The sequence below is a fragment of the Humulus lupulus genome, chromosome 5 (assembly GCF_963169125.1).
Source record: "Humulus lupulus chromosome 5, drHumLupu1.1, whole genome shotgun sequence".
Classification (NCBI taxonomy): Eukaryota; Viridiplantae; Streptophyta; class Magnoliopsida; order Rosales; family Cannabaceae; genus Humulus; species Humulus lupulus.
In genome coordinates this window covers 146,311,625-146,326,531 of record NC_084797.1, presented here as the reverse complement: position 1 = coordinate 146,326,531, position 14,907 = coordinate 146,311,625, and positions in this window count along the sequence as shown.

The following is a 14,907-nucleotide window of genomic DNA, read 5'->3' as shown; positions in this document are numbered from 1 at the left end:
CGAAATCATAGAAAGGATCGGGGAAGTAGCTTATCGTTTAGCTCTTCCGCCCGCCTTGTCTAAGGTGCATGACGTGTTTCATGTATCCTTATTGAGAAAATACATGCGTGATCCCTCGCATGTAATCAGCTATGAGCAGCTGAGCGTGGATCCTCAACTCGTCTATGAGAAAAAACCGGTTATGATACTAGACCGAAAGGAAAAAGTGTTGAGGAACAAGACGGTGCCATTGGTAAAGGTGCAGTGGTGTAACCATGGCATTGAAGAGGCAACCTGGGAAACAGAAGACAAGATGAGGGAGCTGTATCCTCATTTGTTTTAAGTTTCGAGGACGAAACCTTTATATATTGTAGGTATTGTAACGTCCTACGTTTTTGGGTACCTTTAAACGACTCGGGTCGGGATTTTTCCCCCGGGTTAAGAATATTATTTTAAATAATATTATATTTTGTTTGTAAGTATTCCATGAGTTATTGCTAGCCAAAATATGAATTTTGTGATTTTAAAAGTCAAGATAAGACTTTCGGTCCTGGACCGACACAAAAACCCTGATCGGGTAAAAATCTCGGAAAATAAAACGAAAAATCATGGCAATTATATTTTGGGCATAAAATACATTCATAAAATTTAAAGTTTGGTCAAAAATAATAAACCTAAAAGAAAATGGAAATTTTAAGGCATTTTGTGCTAAATGCCTAATTTTGCCGAAATGGGGAATTTTATTCCATGAATGGACCTTAGGTTAAATTTTATTATGTGATTAATTAAATTAAATGTGAGAGACATTTAATTTAATTAATTAATGTTAAGTTTGGTAATTAAAACTTAATAAGAGTGAAAAAGGTGTCAAAAGTCAATTTGGACTTTTCTTCTTATGAAGCATTTATTAACCCTTAAAAAAAAAAAAAAAATGAAATGATCATATATGGCAAAGGGTGGCTGGCCATGTGGTCTTTTAGAGTTGTGTGAACCCACTTTTATAAGATTTAAATCCCATTTAATTAAAGGTTAGGGATAAAAGCAAGTGGGCAAAACACTTGAGTGTTTTTAGGGTAAATTAGATAGTATATATCTCTTCCATCCCTCCCCAACCGACCACACCACTCTCTCACATTCAATCATCTGATTTTTGAAGACCTCTCAAAGTGTTCTCTCCATTTTTCAAGCCCAAGAACACCAAGGAAACTTTGAGGCTAAGTCTTGGTCTAGGAAGTATTTTCCCTAAGGTAAACTTTCACTAATCTAGGTTTTTGTAAAGTTTTAAGCATAGAGTTTCAAATAGCTAATTGACTATGTTGTTGGGGGAATTTTGTTAGGGTTTTTGAAAGGTTTTGAAGGAGTCAAAGCTTATAGGAAGGTCCAAACCTTAAGCAAGAACACCAAAGAGGTAAAAAGTTTACTTTTGATGAGTTTGTTGTAGGGTTTTTAGTTTTAAGCATTTTTTTGTATATCTAATACTTAGAGTTTCTTGTTGATGATGTAATAAGGTTATGGTAGTTGTTTAATAATTTTTATGATGCATGTGTATTGATTTTTGAAAATGGGAACCAAAACCCCCAAGGGTTTTGTAGGATACCCTAAAACAAAACATGTTTTAAGCTGTGACTTCCAAGGGGTCAAGCAGCCACTGTATATTGTTTTTGTAAAATTAAATTGTACTGTTATGTTGTTGAGATTGAGTACATAAAATTGAGCTTTTGAAACACTAAAAAATGTTTAGAAATGAGTAAGTTATGCTATTTCAAAGTTTAGGTAAAAAACTGTTTTTTCGTATTCTCATTTTCGGAACCAAGTTTGGACAGCCACTGTATAGGGCAAATGAACCCAGTTTTTTCTAAAAAAATTTGGACACATTTCTGGCATAACCTATTAGTCCACTGTAAAATTTGGTAAGAAAATATTAAACGGTTTGAAAGTTATTAGCTGTCAAAGTTTGGAAAAAATAAGGACTTGAAAATAAGGTAATTTTTACCTCATTGTTGGAAAATGATTTCACCAATCAAAAATGCTCATTTTGACCTAAGATTTTACAAAGACCTAAATGGCATAACAAAAATGGAATTGGGAAATTTTCGTAACAATTGGGTAAGTAAATTTCAAGATATGAACTAACGAAGTATGTAGTTAAAAATGTGAAAAATAGGTTTTTCACACTTAGTGTAAAAATGATATTTTGGAACATAAGGTAAAAAAGTAAAATTTTGTTTATTTCAAGATATAAAATGGTAAGTCTTGAAATCATATTTTCACTAAAATTTACCCTTTGAGTTTAAATGAATTATTTTTGTTAAAGAGTTTTTATTCTTTCTAAAAATAAGATATTTAATTTATTAATAGTTAATAAATTAAAAGAGGGTTTAAAACCCTATATTTTGAGAAAATAATTAAATGAATGATTTTTCTAGTAAGTAAAATTGATTAATTTCTTTTAGAAAATTAATTAGTCAAGATGAGAAATTTATAACGGTTTTCCTAATTAAGACAAATTAGGCAATTTTCTTAAAACGGTTTTTAGATATTAAAACCTTAAGAAAAATAAAAGGAAAATTTAAAGAGTTTATTTTCTTTAAAAATAATTAAGGAATTTATTTGTATTTTCTGGATATAATACTGGCTAAAATCTTACATATTTTAACCGACTAGTCGAAAGTGCGGGTTAATAGCGATACCTTGAAAGAGTAAGATTTTTAGCGGGTTGTGGGGAAATACCATTGTGATACCCGAGCCTAGGTATCGAGACCTTAGGATAGGTCTCCCCGAGACTTAGGGTTTAGTCTCGAATATTTTGTATAACTTTCCTTAATAGGTTTAAAACTCAAATAAGGATTATAAATCCTTACAAATGACTTTTATTAAAATGACCAAACTGCCCAAAATAATAATAACGAATTATTAGTGCCATAATTAATCCGAGTATACTGTATGGATAACTACAGTATTGGCTAAGCGTAACTGGACTGAACGTTGGAGGGTGAAAACTTGCTGAGCGCTAAGGACTCCAAGTAAGTCAACTTATATTGTATGGCTGCAACATGAAATGATTATTGTCTTGTATGTTAGTATAGGGATACATGCACATATATAGGCTGTCATAGAAAGTTGCTTAGAGACGTTAGTCTAGTGAGTGCTGATTTAGAAAATATGAACGGTAGAAGTCCGTCATATCCTAGACGGTTGATCCCCGTCACACTGCTTGATTTTATTTATGTCCGGTTCATTACCGCGACGAGTGGCCATGAGATGAGGATAAGCTGGTTAAACCTAGGGGCGCCAAGATAAATGGGACCTAGGGGCCCTCATGCTTACTTAATCATTGGACGGTTAGAATCCGAGCAAGTGCTCTGATAAGTTATTCCCGGATAGCAGCCGTGAATATTGGCCATTCCGTGAGAGTGCCTAGAGATACTAGGGGTTGCCAAGATAGAGTGAGGTTGAACACCCTAGGGGCAGCTGCTCACCAGCACCACTGATTAACATAGAAGTCTCCGTAAAACCGTGTAAATTGGATTACGCTCTTGGATAAGTAGCGATGCCCTAGGTAACACGATAGTTACCCTTGATGAGAATATTTATTGGCTAGATCTTAGTGTGGAGACTCGGTTCTCTTTTACAGATTATCAATTATGTTGGAGGGCGCGTTACGCATGAATTGTTAGAAATTGTCGAGCGTTGGTCTCGAATTATGTTGTGATATAATATATCTGCTTGCTCTGGGATTTTCTGAGTGCAGGGATATAATTGTTGATAAGATATAGTTGTGATATAATATATCTGCTTGTTCTGGGATTTTTCTGAGTGCAGGATTTTTATCTAGATATGAATTAATTTATCCTTGGTTATCAGGCATGACCATAAGTTTGCCAGGACGCTTTAGCGTTCTTGAAATTGATTGTGTAGGGTCCGGATGGGTCCGGATCCCTATTTCTCTATCTGCTTTGTTTGAAAGTTGATCTTACTAAGCGTTTTCGCTTACCTAGTTGTTTCATGTTGTAGGTAAGGGCAAGGGCAGGGCAGAGCAGTGAGCGCTGGAGTCTTCCTTGCAAATGTACATGTGGACCGACCTTTTGGGAAGCCTTTTTATTTTTGGAAATATTGTGTAATTTTCCTAAACTAGGCTCACTCTAATCTTTATAAAACATGTTTGTTACTAAATGTTAAGTATGGCCATACGAATTTTTAAAAAGTTTTTTTTTTCTATGGGTTTTTTAGTCATTTTGTTAAATGAAAACATTTATATTTCCGCATTATCGAGTCTTGAAAATCCGGGTCGTTACAGTTGTCACATAACATGTTCTCAAAGAATTCAACTTCTCTAGATTCAATCACAATATTAGACTCTAAGTATAATAGCCTATAAGCTTTAATATTGTTGGCATAACCAACAAAAGCACACTTTATGGCTTTTGAACCTAACTTTGTTCTATTAGGTTCGCTTTTCTTGCAATATGCAAGACATCCCCACATTTTGAAGTACCCTATGTTGGGTTTTCTTCCTCTTCATAACTCATATGGAGATATAAATACCATGTGAAAATTTCTCAAGCAAATAATCATTAATTTCACTTTTAATTTTCTAAATAATCTCAAAATCACTTAAACAACTTTTGTGCATTTTTAAGAGTCTCTTTGAGATTCTTTTGAAAACATCATTTTGACATCCATTAATTTTCTCATCAAAATCAATTTGAGGATGCTAATTTTAAACACTTAAATCAAAGAAAATAAACCCTTAATGATTTATTTAAACACTTTGATTTCTAAGCTTTGGTTTAACATTATCTCCTCATTGAGATTAATTTAAAACATATCACAATCTTTAACAAGAATGAATAAAATTCTCTTCAACCTTATTCACTATTGGTATAAAGATTCAAAATTGATTCTCCAACTTTGTAATGTCACCTCATTGAGACATTGAATATTTGAGAATTGTTGTCACTAAATAATTCTCAAATGTTTTCTCTTTTGACCACACTTTTAGACTCCAAGCCTATAGGTCAATGTGTCATCCCATAATTTTGGACCGCCTTAATCCATTTTCTTGCAATAGCGAGACACTTATCAAAAGATGCAACCCCCTTAGGTTCATCTTTTCTTATCTCATAAGTTGAGATGGTCAACACTTAGATGAGAAATTTAATTTCTCAAATAATTCTCTTTATTTACCAAATAAATGGTAACTCATCACATTGCAATAATATGGGATAAAACATATTTATATTATTATCACCTTAATAATCATATTATATGGCACACCATGATAATTCTCATGTATATATCAAAATACTTTTATATATTAACATAATTATGTCTCAAAGAAATTTCACATAATTTGTCAACATATATCCATCATATTAACATGCATTTTGAATCTCATAATTATATTGTAAGTATATCACAAATATCATACAATAATTCACATATCCACATATTGATATATACTATTGATTCATAAAGTCAATATATAGGCATGTCAAAAACTACCTAATTATCATGCTTTATAAAATCTCAAAACATAATTTTCATGCCAAATGTATGTACTACTATCTCACATATAGCATACATAAGATAAACAATCCCTAGATTATGTAGAGCTTGTCAAAAGTTCACTTCTAAGGATTACACATTATCTTTCACAAGTAGATGTGTCAACTATGTTACAATGTATCTCATATTTAACATGTTAACATTTACACAATTATTCCTATATCAACATTTGAAAAATATGCTAATACATGAAATAAAATTTAATCACTATTATATAAAATAGTGAATACATTTACACTTACCTTGTCTTACCACCTAGTTCAATTGGATCCATCAAATCTATGCAACCTAACTAGGTCTTGGTTCATGATCATGATAGTCTCGCCTTCCATTGAAACAAACAATGGGTTAAGCTTTTGAATGTTAGGAAAATATGTATTTGCCTCAATGGAAATGGTAAGAAAATACAACTCTATGCAATATATTACAAATAAAAAAATGATTGATTAAAAAGAGTGTTACAACTCTATAACTGAAAATACAAATAAATATAGAGAAAGAAGAAGAAGATGATTGAAATAGAAAATACAAATTTTGACAAAAAGATACAAATAAACTTGAGGTAGTAAAAAGAAAGATGTAGATGAGATTACAACTCTAAGCAAAGATACAAGTAAATATAACAAGAATGATAAGAAGAAAAGCAATAGAAGAAAATAAGAACAAGAACAAAATAATAAGAAACTCTCACTCACACAACCAAAGTGAAGAGTGTTAGGGATCACCAACTTGAACAAGGTTTAAAACCTTTGTCCAAAAGCTTATTTCCCCCTAACTCAAGCACTAAGGGATCTCTCACAGATTTTAGGAAATGCTTTCTGGAATAATCAAGCCTCCAGGTGTTTCTAGCCAAGTGCTCTAGTGGATAGAAAAGTTGTGTCTTTCAAGTGAGCAATAGGCTCCTATTCATAGAGTTTAGAGAAACAATTTGAATTTCAAATTCCACCAACCCCCATGGCTGTGTCCAATGATAAATGGGATGTCTATGGAATTAAAAGTGAGATTTGGGAGTTATTTGGGTTTTTGGAGCCGTTCAACACAATTTGGAAAAAACTGAAAAATGGTCAGTTTTTGGCCTGTGGCCACGGCCACTGCTCTCTGTCCCACAGGCCGTGGCCACTGACCATTTTTAGCACAAAATTTTGTGCTACTTTTCCAAACGGTTCCAAACCCTCCCAAATGATTTTGTAACCCCCAAAACACATTATTGGGGTTAAAATCATATCTCTAATAGCCACTTCACATATGGCTTTATGAAATTCATCTCAATATTTTGTAACACCAAATTTACACAATAAAGGGTAATATTTGGAAGTTACAAATTTGTAGCTGAATTTGTAACACAAAATATGTTACATATTTGGATATTTCTCATATATCTTAATATTGTAACTCTCTATTATATGTTACAATATGTGACACTCTTCGTCACATTTATTTAATCTAAAATAATATATTATAATTGTTTACCCAAAAATGTTTTTCGATGACGTGGCAAAGATTATATACACATGGATTGACATGTGGCGGATTTAAAGGGCAAAGGTGCTGTTTGACTATCGACCAGAAGTGCGCCTCATCGTTAGTGTTAATTTTTTATACGACCAGGTTGATCGTGAAGCCTGATTTATTTCCTTCTTAACTTGTAATCTAATATTAACTGCATTTGAATATTTTTTTCATAATTATCCTTGATACGCGATTATTAAGGAAAGATAGGACATGTTAGCATGTGTAACCCTCCTTGAGCCTATAAATATGCATGAAATAGCTCAAGGAAGGGACTTTTGATTCATTAACTTTTTGGCTTAAGATGAAGAGAAAAAGAGCTAAAGTGAGTGGTTACCATCTTATTGTATTACGTCTAAGGTTTGTGAAACTCAAGAACCCTAGTTCTTTGATCACGACTTTAAGATTCAATATTAACAATATCATTAAGTGGACGTAGGTCATCACCAATCACTGGGGCCGAACCACTATAATTCCTTGGTGTTTTTTCCCTTTCCATTAGATTATCTTTTCAAGTGCCGTTCTATATCCTGTTGTATTCTTGACTCCGTATCTTTGGCTAATTCGAGGGTCAACATTCTGGTGCTTTCATTGAGAGCTTGTGAAAGAATCTAATGGCGAAAATATCGAAGAGGACAGGACAAGCCGCTGGCGCTACATCATCCCAGCCTCCTCGTCCAAATGTGGCTGAGGATGAACCACACTTGGATTTTGATGAGGAGAAGTTAGATTCTAAAACCTCGAAGGCAACGCTGGGGGTGTTGCAGGATGAGTTGGCCAATCTGAGGGCCAATCAAGAGAATGTTGCAGAGATAATGGCGTCGCAGCAAAGAGAAATAGAGCGCCAGCGTCAGGAGCTGAGCGAGCGACAGGCTGAGATGGATCATCGGCAGAGGGATGTCATGGCCGCCCTTGAAGCAGCCATCCAACTGGCTAAGAATCAAGCTGCGCCAGCCTCCCAGCCAGAACAGCCACCAAATGGGCCGCCTCAAAGGGGTCCCAATCCTAGTCCTCCGCTCCAGCCTATAAGCCCTCAAAGGCCAGAGCAGCCTCCTGTGGCTCAGGATGATGTCCCGCCTAGGGATCCTGAGTAGCAGCCTCCATCTCAGGCTGGTCGAGGCAATCCCCAGCGCCAGAGACAGAATATGGTTGGGCAACCGCCCCGCAGCCCTAGATGCCTAGGGGATGAAGAGCCACATCCACCGAGCAGGGGACAGCGTCCTTCTACAAACAGAAGGAACTCTGAGACAGGCTCTGCGGTCAGGGGTCCCCCACGGCATAACAATGCACGGGGACCCACCGACCAGCGCAGGCCTCCCCCTAACGCTCGGGAAATGCCAGCCCGAGGAGGCAACAAAGTGAATAGTCGGTCACACCATAGTCAGCCACAATTCAGAGATGACCACGACTACAATGAAGATGATTATGGCAGAAGAAATGTTGGTCGGAGGAACGAAGAAAGAGGTGGAGGCAGGAGCCCCCCACCTAGAGAGGACCGGCCAGCGGGCCATAATGCTGGGGGGCAGCCTAGGCAGCAGAACGTCTTTAGTCAGCTGGGAGCCAGCGAGCAGCGTCGAATAGATGATGATCTGAGGGACGTACTTAACGATCACCGGGAAAGGCACGATGAGTACGTTCCCCTGGCACCAATGGCCACAGCAATCCCAGAAGCTATTCAGGCTCATATCGATGTCCTGAACCAGGCGGTGCAGCAGTTGGTCGGGGGGCGAACATCCCACATTGAGTATGATCGGAGGAGAGGCACCCCCTTCGTACAGAGGATTGTTGTGGCTGAAACCCCAGTAAATTCAAGATGCCAACACTGCCAAATTTTGATGGGTATGGAAACCCGGTATCTCACGTTAATAAGTTTGAGATACAAATGGATATACAAAAAGAGCCAGAAGATGCCCGCTGCCGCATCTTCCCGGCAACACAGTCTGACACTGCCCAGGAGTGGTTCTTTAAGTTCCCTCCTGCTAGTATAGTATCATGGGAAACGTTCGTAAAGGAGTTTTATGGACAGTTCTATGTGGGTCGCGTGCACCCCACTGAGACAAACCAACTGGTCGAGATACACCAGAAAGAGGGAGAGACCTTGAAGGAGTATGTTCAGCGCTTCATGCGAGCTGCAGCTAGAGCCATGACTGTGGGCAATGAAGGTAAGATGATGGCCCTAACTGCAAGGGTTAGATGCCATTCACCCCTCTGGAGCAGCCTCAGAAAGAATGGGGTAAGTAGCACCCAAAAGTTCTTAGATCGAGCTGATATGTAACGCCCTAACACCAGGGACCATTACGGTGTGCCTTGTAAACAGTGCTAAACTCGCTAATCGAGTCATTTGGCCAAAATCGTGTAACTAAGTATGATTAGCGGTTTAGGGATTAAATTTTTTGATTAAGATATAACATTTCATTAGAACGTTTAACATATACATTGGGATCCCAAAATATAATTTTAGAGTCTACTACAAGATAATATTTACAACAGGCCGATCTAAGCAGCAAAACAGGGTTAAACCCTAGTTCCTCTTCAAACCTCGGTCGTGGTGGTCGAGCAGCTGCATATGTACACATCATCACCTAAGCTCTCCAACTCAAGGATGGTCCAGCATTCTTTTGCCTTTACCTGCACCACATAGGACCCATGAGCCGAAGCCCAGCAAGAAAACTTAATATGCTCATGAACCGTAATAACATGTCATCAAGTCATAAGGCACACGCCTAGCAGATATAGCCCTATTCCGGCAGGCAACAGATCCACGTAGTGTTGAGTATAACACATCCACCAATGACCATAAAAGCCATTCAAGACTTTTAGCCCAAAATAGAAACGTAATGTTGAGTATAACACACCAACCAATGATCATAATAATCATACAGGACTTTCAGTCCAAACAAATAGGTGACAGTCGCGAAAGTCACTAAGTTAGGTCTAGCTCCCTTAGCCATGTGACGATAGGGTCACCGGGGCTTAATAGACAAGTGAAATTTTATCAGTTCAAAGAGGATAGGTGCATGGTGACTAGTCACCATCATAACCTTCCTCATGACCATAGAGTCATAACCCTTGAGCATCATTCCCTAGCCATGTGACAAGCAGTCACCGGGGCCTTAGGCCCTGGCTCTAGTAACTAGTCTTAGACTAGACAAGCGCTTATAACTTCATCGACCTTAGGGTCGATCCAGCGTTAATGCCTTAGAGCCATTCAACGCTGATATCGATGAGATCTAATCTTCATTTGGCTCGGCGTTCATCATGCTATGCCATTTCTGACTCTTAGGTCAGTATCCCTGACTAGTTAGTACATATACAAGTAAGCAATGCCACCAAACATATATCATATGTCAAAAATCCAAATAAAGGGCATTCATCATGCTTACTTAACAAATTCTAGCACAATTAGGATCATGCATAAACACAGAGGCTCAAGCTCTGAACAATATCATACTCAGTATACAAAGCATGCCTTAATCACATGTTTATCATGCATCACATGCATCATATTTAACCACTTGACATGCCTCAACAATAATCATGCATGCCACATTTAATAATCCAACATGCATCAATAATAACCATGCATGTCACATATAAACAGGGTGCAATTTTCTTACCTCAGGTTCGAGCAAGAACTAGTAAAAGAACGACCCTTGAGAACGATCAATTTTTTTATCCTTTAGCGGTCACCTAGTCATAACCAAATATGGAATCCCATCAATAAAATAAATCATAAAAGGTTTACAATCTAAAACCTCACTTCCGGGATCCATCCCACACTCTCGGGACTCTTAATCACCCAAACGGGGTAGTAGAACCATCCCTTGAGCCCCCAAAATCATCCAAAACCCCAAAAATATGATTGCTGGAAATTGCACTAGCGCTGGGGCGCTGCCTAGTGGCGCTGGGGCACTGCCCAAAAGTCAGAGAGCCCCAGAATCAGCCCTGCCTAGCGCTGGGGCGCCATCAGCAGACCATAAACTTTTCTGGTCTTCTCTCCTGCGATTTCCCTTGAAAAACAAACATCCAAACCAATCCCAAACATTATCAAAACATCAAATTCAACCCCCAAACCTCATCTACATCACACCCTCATCAAAACCCACTCAAACTTACACAAATGCTTCCATGAATTCTCACCACTAACACCTCAAATTCTCAACTGAAAACTTAATAGAAAAACAGGGTATATAAGATTTTCATGGCTGAATTTCCTTACCTAAAGCTTGATCTAGACCCCCTTCAATGATTGAACCAAAGTCCTAAGCCCCCACCTTTGATCTCCTAGCTTGTTACCTCAAGTTGGCTCTCAAAAATTGAAAGGAAGAAGGAGGGAAGAACATGTATGGGAGGGAGAGAAAGAGATGAGGATGATGCTCTACTTTTACACTCCCACAGCCTTCTAAACTCAAAGGGCTGATATATATATCTTACGGGTGAAAAGACCATTTTTCCCCTAGGTCAAATAAAGGCTTCTAAAGACATACAAGGGTAAAATCGTCCTTTCCCGCATATCTCGTTAATTATAATTAACACCCTCCAATTCCCGTTATTCTCAATATTCTCAAACACCAATAATTCATATCCCGTTACCCTCTAATTCCTGGCAACGTTCTAATCACCACATTACCCCGAGACTCACTCCGAGCCTCGAACTTAATCCCGTTATGACTAGACCGAAAACTTGCATTCCATAATCGTCTCATGCCGAATGGCTTGAACCAATGCACATATAATGTGGTATTATTTATAATTCACCCACATGCATCAAATTACACAATCACGCCCTCAACGGGCCAAATTACCAAAATGCCCTTATAATTAAAAATGAACCCATATGCATGCATTTACCATCATATAATAATATAATTCACATTAACATGCATATAATCATTTAATATCATAATAAATCAATTATGGCCCTCTCGGCCTCCTAATCAAGGTCCTAAACCTTATTAGGAAATTTGGGGCATTACAACTATCCCCTCCTTATAGAAATTTCGTCCTCGAAATTTATCTGACTTGCCCGGAATAAGAATTCTGCACCACTGATTCCAGTTATTCAGGTCGCTCCCTCGACCTCACTGTTTCTGCAACATACCTTAACCCAAGGTACACTTTTTTCCTCAGAACCTTGCTACTTCTGTTACAGCCTGAACTGGCTATTCCTTACTGGAATACTTAACCTTAACCTTCAGATTCTTATTACTCAACTTATGAGTTCCTTTAACCCATGTCCACTGCATGGAGGTACATAACACACTGTTTACAACTGACAGTGCCAAAGGAAAGGCTGATCCAAAATCAAACTGACCAGTCCTATCCAGAATTCAACCGCCGAGACAATCTAGGGCTTAGCTTGCCTTAACTCCTCACCCCTTTCGATGGTGATACTTTCAAGAAGATACATTCTGCTACCTGGAATTCCACGTTTCTACTTTTCATTTCAGCAAACTTTTCCATTTATTCTGAGAAGTGAGCATCCAGGCTCCACTCTTTAATAATCTCAATAGTTCCCTGAACCACCTCAGGATCCAGATATATACTAACTCATTCATCTTATAAGATGTTCTTCCAATAATAATTGGATAACCCTCTCTCTTTGATTTACCATCAGTCTGAGAGTAGTAAACTGTACTGAATTCCATCTATTTACTCATTACCTTGTTAACCCTTCCAAAAACTGGAAGTCGCAGTAGAGTCTTTATTTGATAAGATAGACCTTAAGTTTTATGAAGGCACTCTATCCCTTTTACATAGGGATTTGAATACTGATCAACCGTATTATTTACTTATTTTTGCTGATAAAAATAAACTCACTTGGACTACTGGTCCATAATGACTCAATGCCAACTCATGCTGATCCATTAACCTGGAAATCCCACCGCGAGACTCATCGCGATGCTCTCTTATCCCCATTATGAAATACTCAAAGCCTGTAATGGCCTTGCTGATTCCTGATACTCTGTCTTGACCTGCCAACAGGTTAACAACTTTACCACGCATCCCATTACATCCCTCTTCATCTCAGGCCACCACTATAAAGCTTTTATATCTTGTTACATTCTCATGATGCCTGAATGAAAAGAGTAGAAGAATAACACAAGATTCATCCAGAATCTCCCAATTAATCTCAATGTCCATCGGATTCCAAATCCGATCTCTATACCACAATAAATTCATATCTGACACTACACGACTCTTAGTTAATCCAGCTAAGACTTTCCATTCAATCTTTCTTATTTGTGGTTCACTTGGTTTTTTTTCTTTCTAATCCTTTTCGGAATGATAATCTCAAACATAAAACTGGCCACCTGGCCCACCAGAAACTTTACTCTAGTTCTGGTCAGATTCTTTAACCAACATATTGCTTAGGCAATTACTTTTCTCTGTCACTGAGATGTCATAATGACCTACAAACTGATTCTGATCTATAAGAAGACTCAACAAATTTCCCCAAGGCACCTGCAATATCCTTACCACCCAAGGACGCTCCTGCCCCTAAGGCGTTCCTTAACCTTGGCAAATATCCGCTGGGAAAATACCACAATACCATCATCCAAGACGATCACAGATCCCATTCAAATAATCCTTTGAATGCTCTATTCATCTAATTCATAAACACTTGGCATTAAACATTTTTTCCACAAATCATACTCAGCACTCTCAGTGCTCTTATCTGATACAAACACGATCTCTTTTTTTTTTATATGTATAACTTCCTCTCTAATCTCTAACTAGTCCTAACCAGATCCAAGATTCACCTTAGAGAATTCCATCTTACTCAATAACTAAACCTTTAATTCTTACAACTCCGTTGAGCCATTCAAAATAGTGCTTACATCTGATTCCATCCCTGTCACTAATCCAATCACCATTCTAGTCTCCTTTCATATAAAAGAAACCCTAGCAAACTACCTGAAAACATATCCAGAAACTCACAGACTAATCAAGTCTGTCATGATCTCACTAGCATGATCTAAGTGGTATCCACCATACTAGCTAAGAGTTCTATGCATCTCTCTGCCTTAAAACCCTAGCTCTCAATACAGATGTCATTAGCATACAAAATCTATGCATAGTGCCAACTGCCACAAAGCTTCCCACTCTCAAGCTCAAGAGTTACTATACTTTCCTTTCCATTTAACATTGCCTCATAGTCACTTAACCAATCCATATCTTGGATTAAACCGAAGCTGGCCATATCTAACTTTATCAAAATCACTGATAAATCCTTCCATAATAATTCACCTGATCACTTAAATTACCAATATAGTATCACTTTTCATCATAACATAACCATATGACCTGTATATCAACTTTATACCTCTCTATATGCAACAAATAAAAGAACGACATGGCACCAAAACCAGTCAGCATAACTCAAAACTCAAAACTAGAAATCTGACCTGCCACCCCCGAGGAACTAGTCTCGGACTCAGACTCTGACTGCCTCGGAATAAACACTCGAGTTGGAATCGAGTTATCTATCCCCTTTTTCTCAAGCTCTCTTAGCCTTGGGCAATCCTTTTTGAAATCCCCAACCATGCCACATACGAAACATGCCCTTGCTTGGCATTCTCCCAAATGACGCCTCTTGCATCGCGTGCATATTAGACGAGTTTTCCAGCTTTCATTCTTACTTGCTCCAATAAGTGGAGATACCACTATCTGAGCTCCGTGCTCCTTGGCACTCTTCTTCTCATCTTTTATGCTCTCAACAGCAAGAGCCTTCTCTACCACCTGAGCATAGGTGGAGACTTCATGCATTGGGGCAACTCTAATGCCCTGAGCTATTCCAGGATTCAATCCCTGAACAAACTTTTCCTTCCGAGCTATATCAGTGGGTAC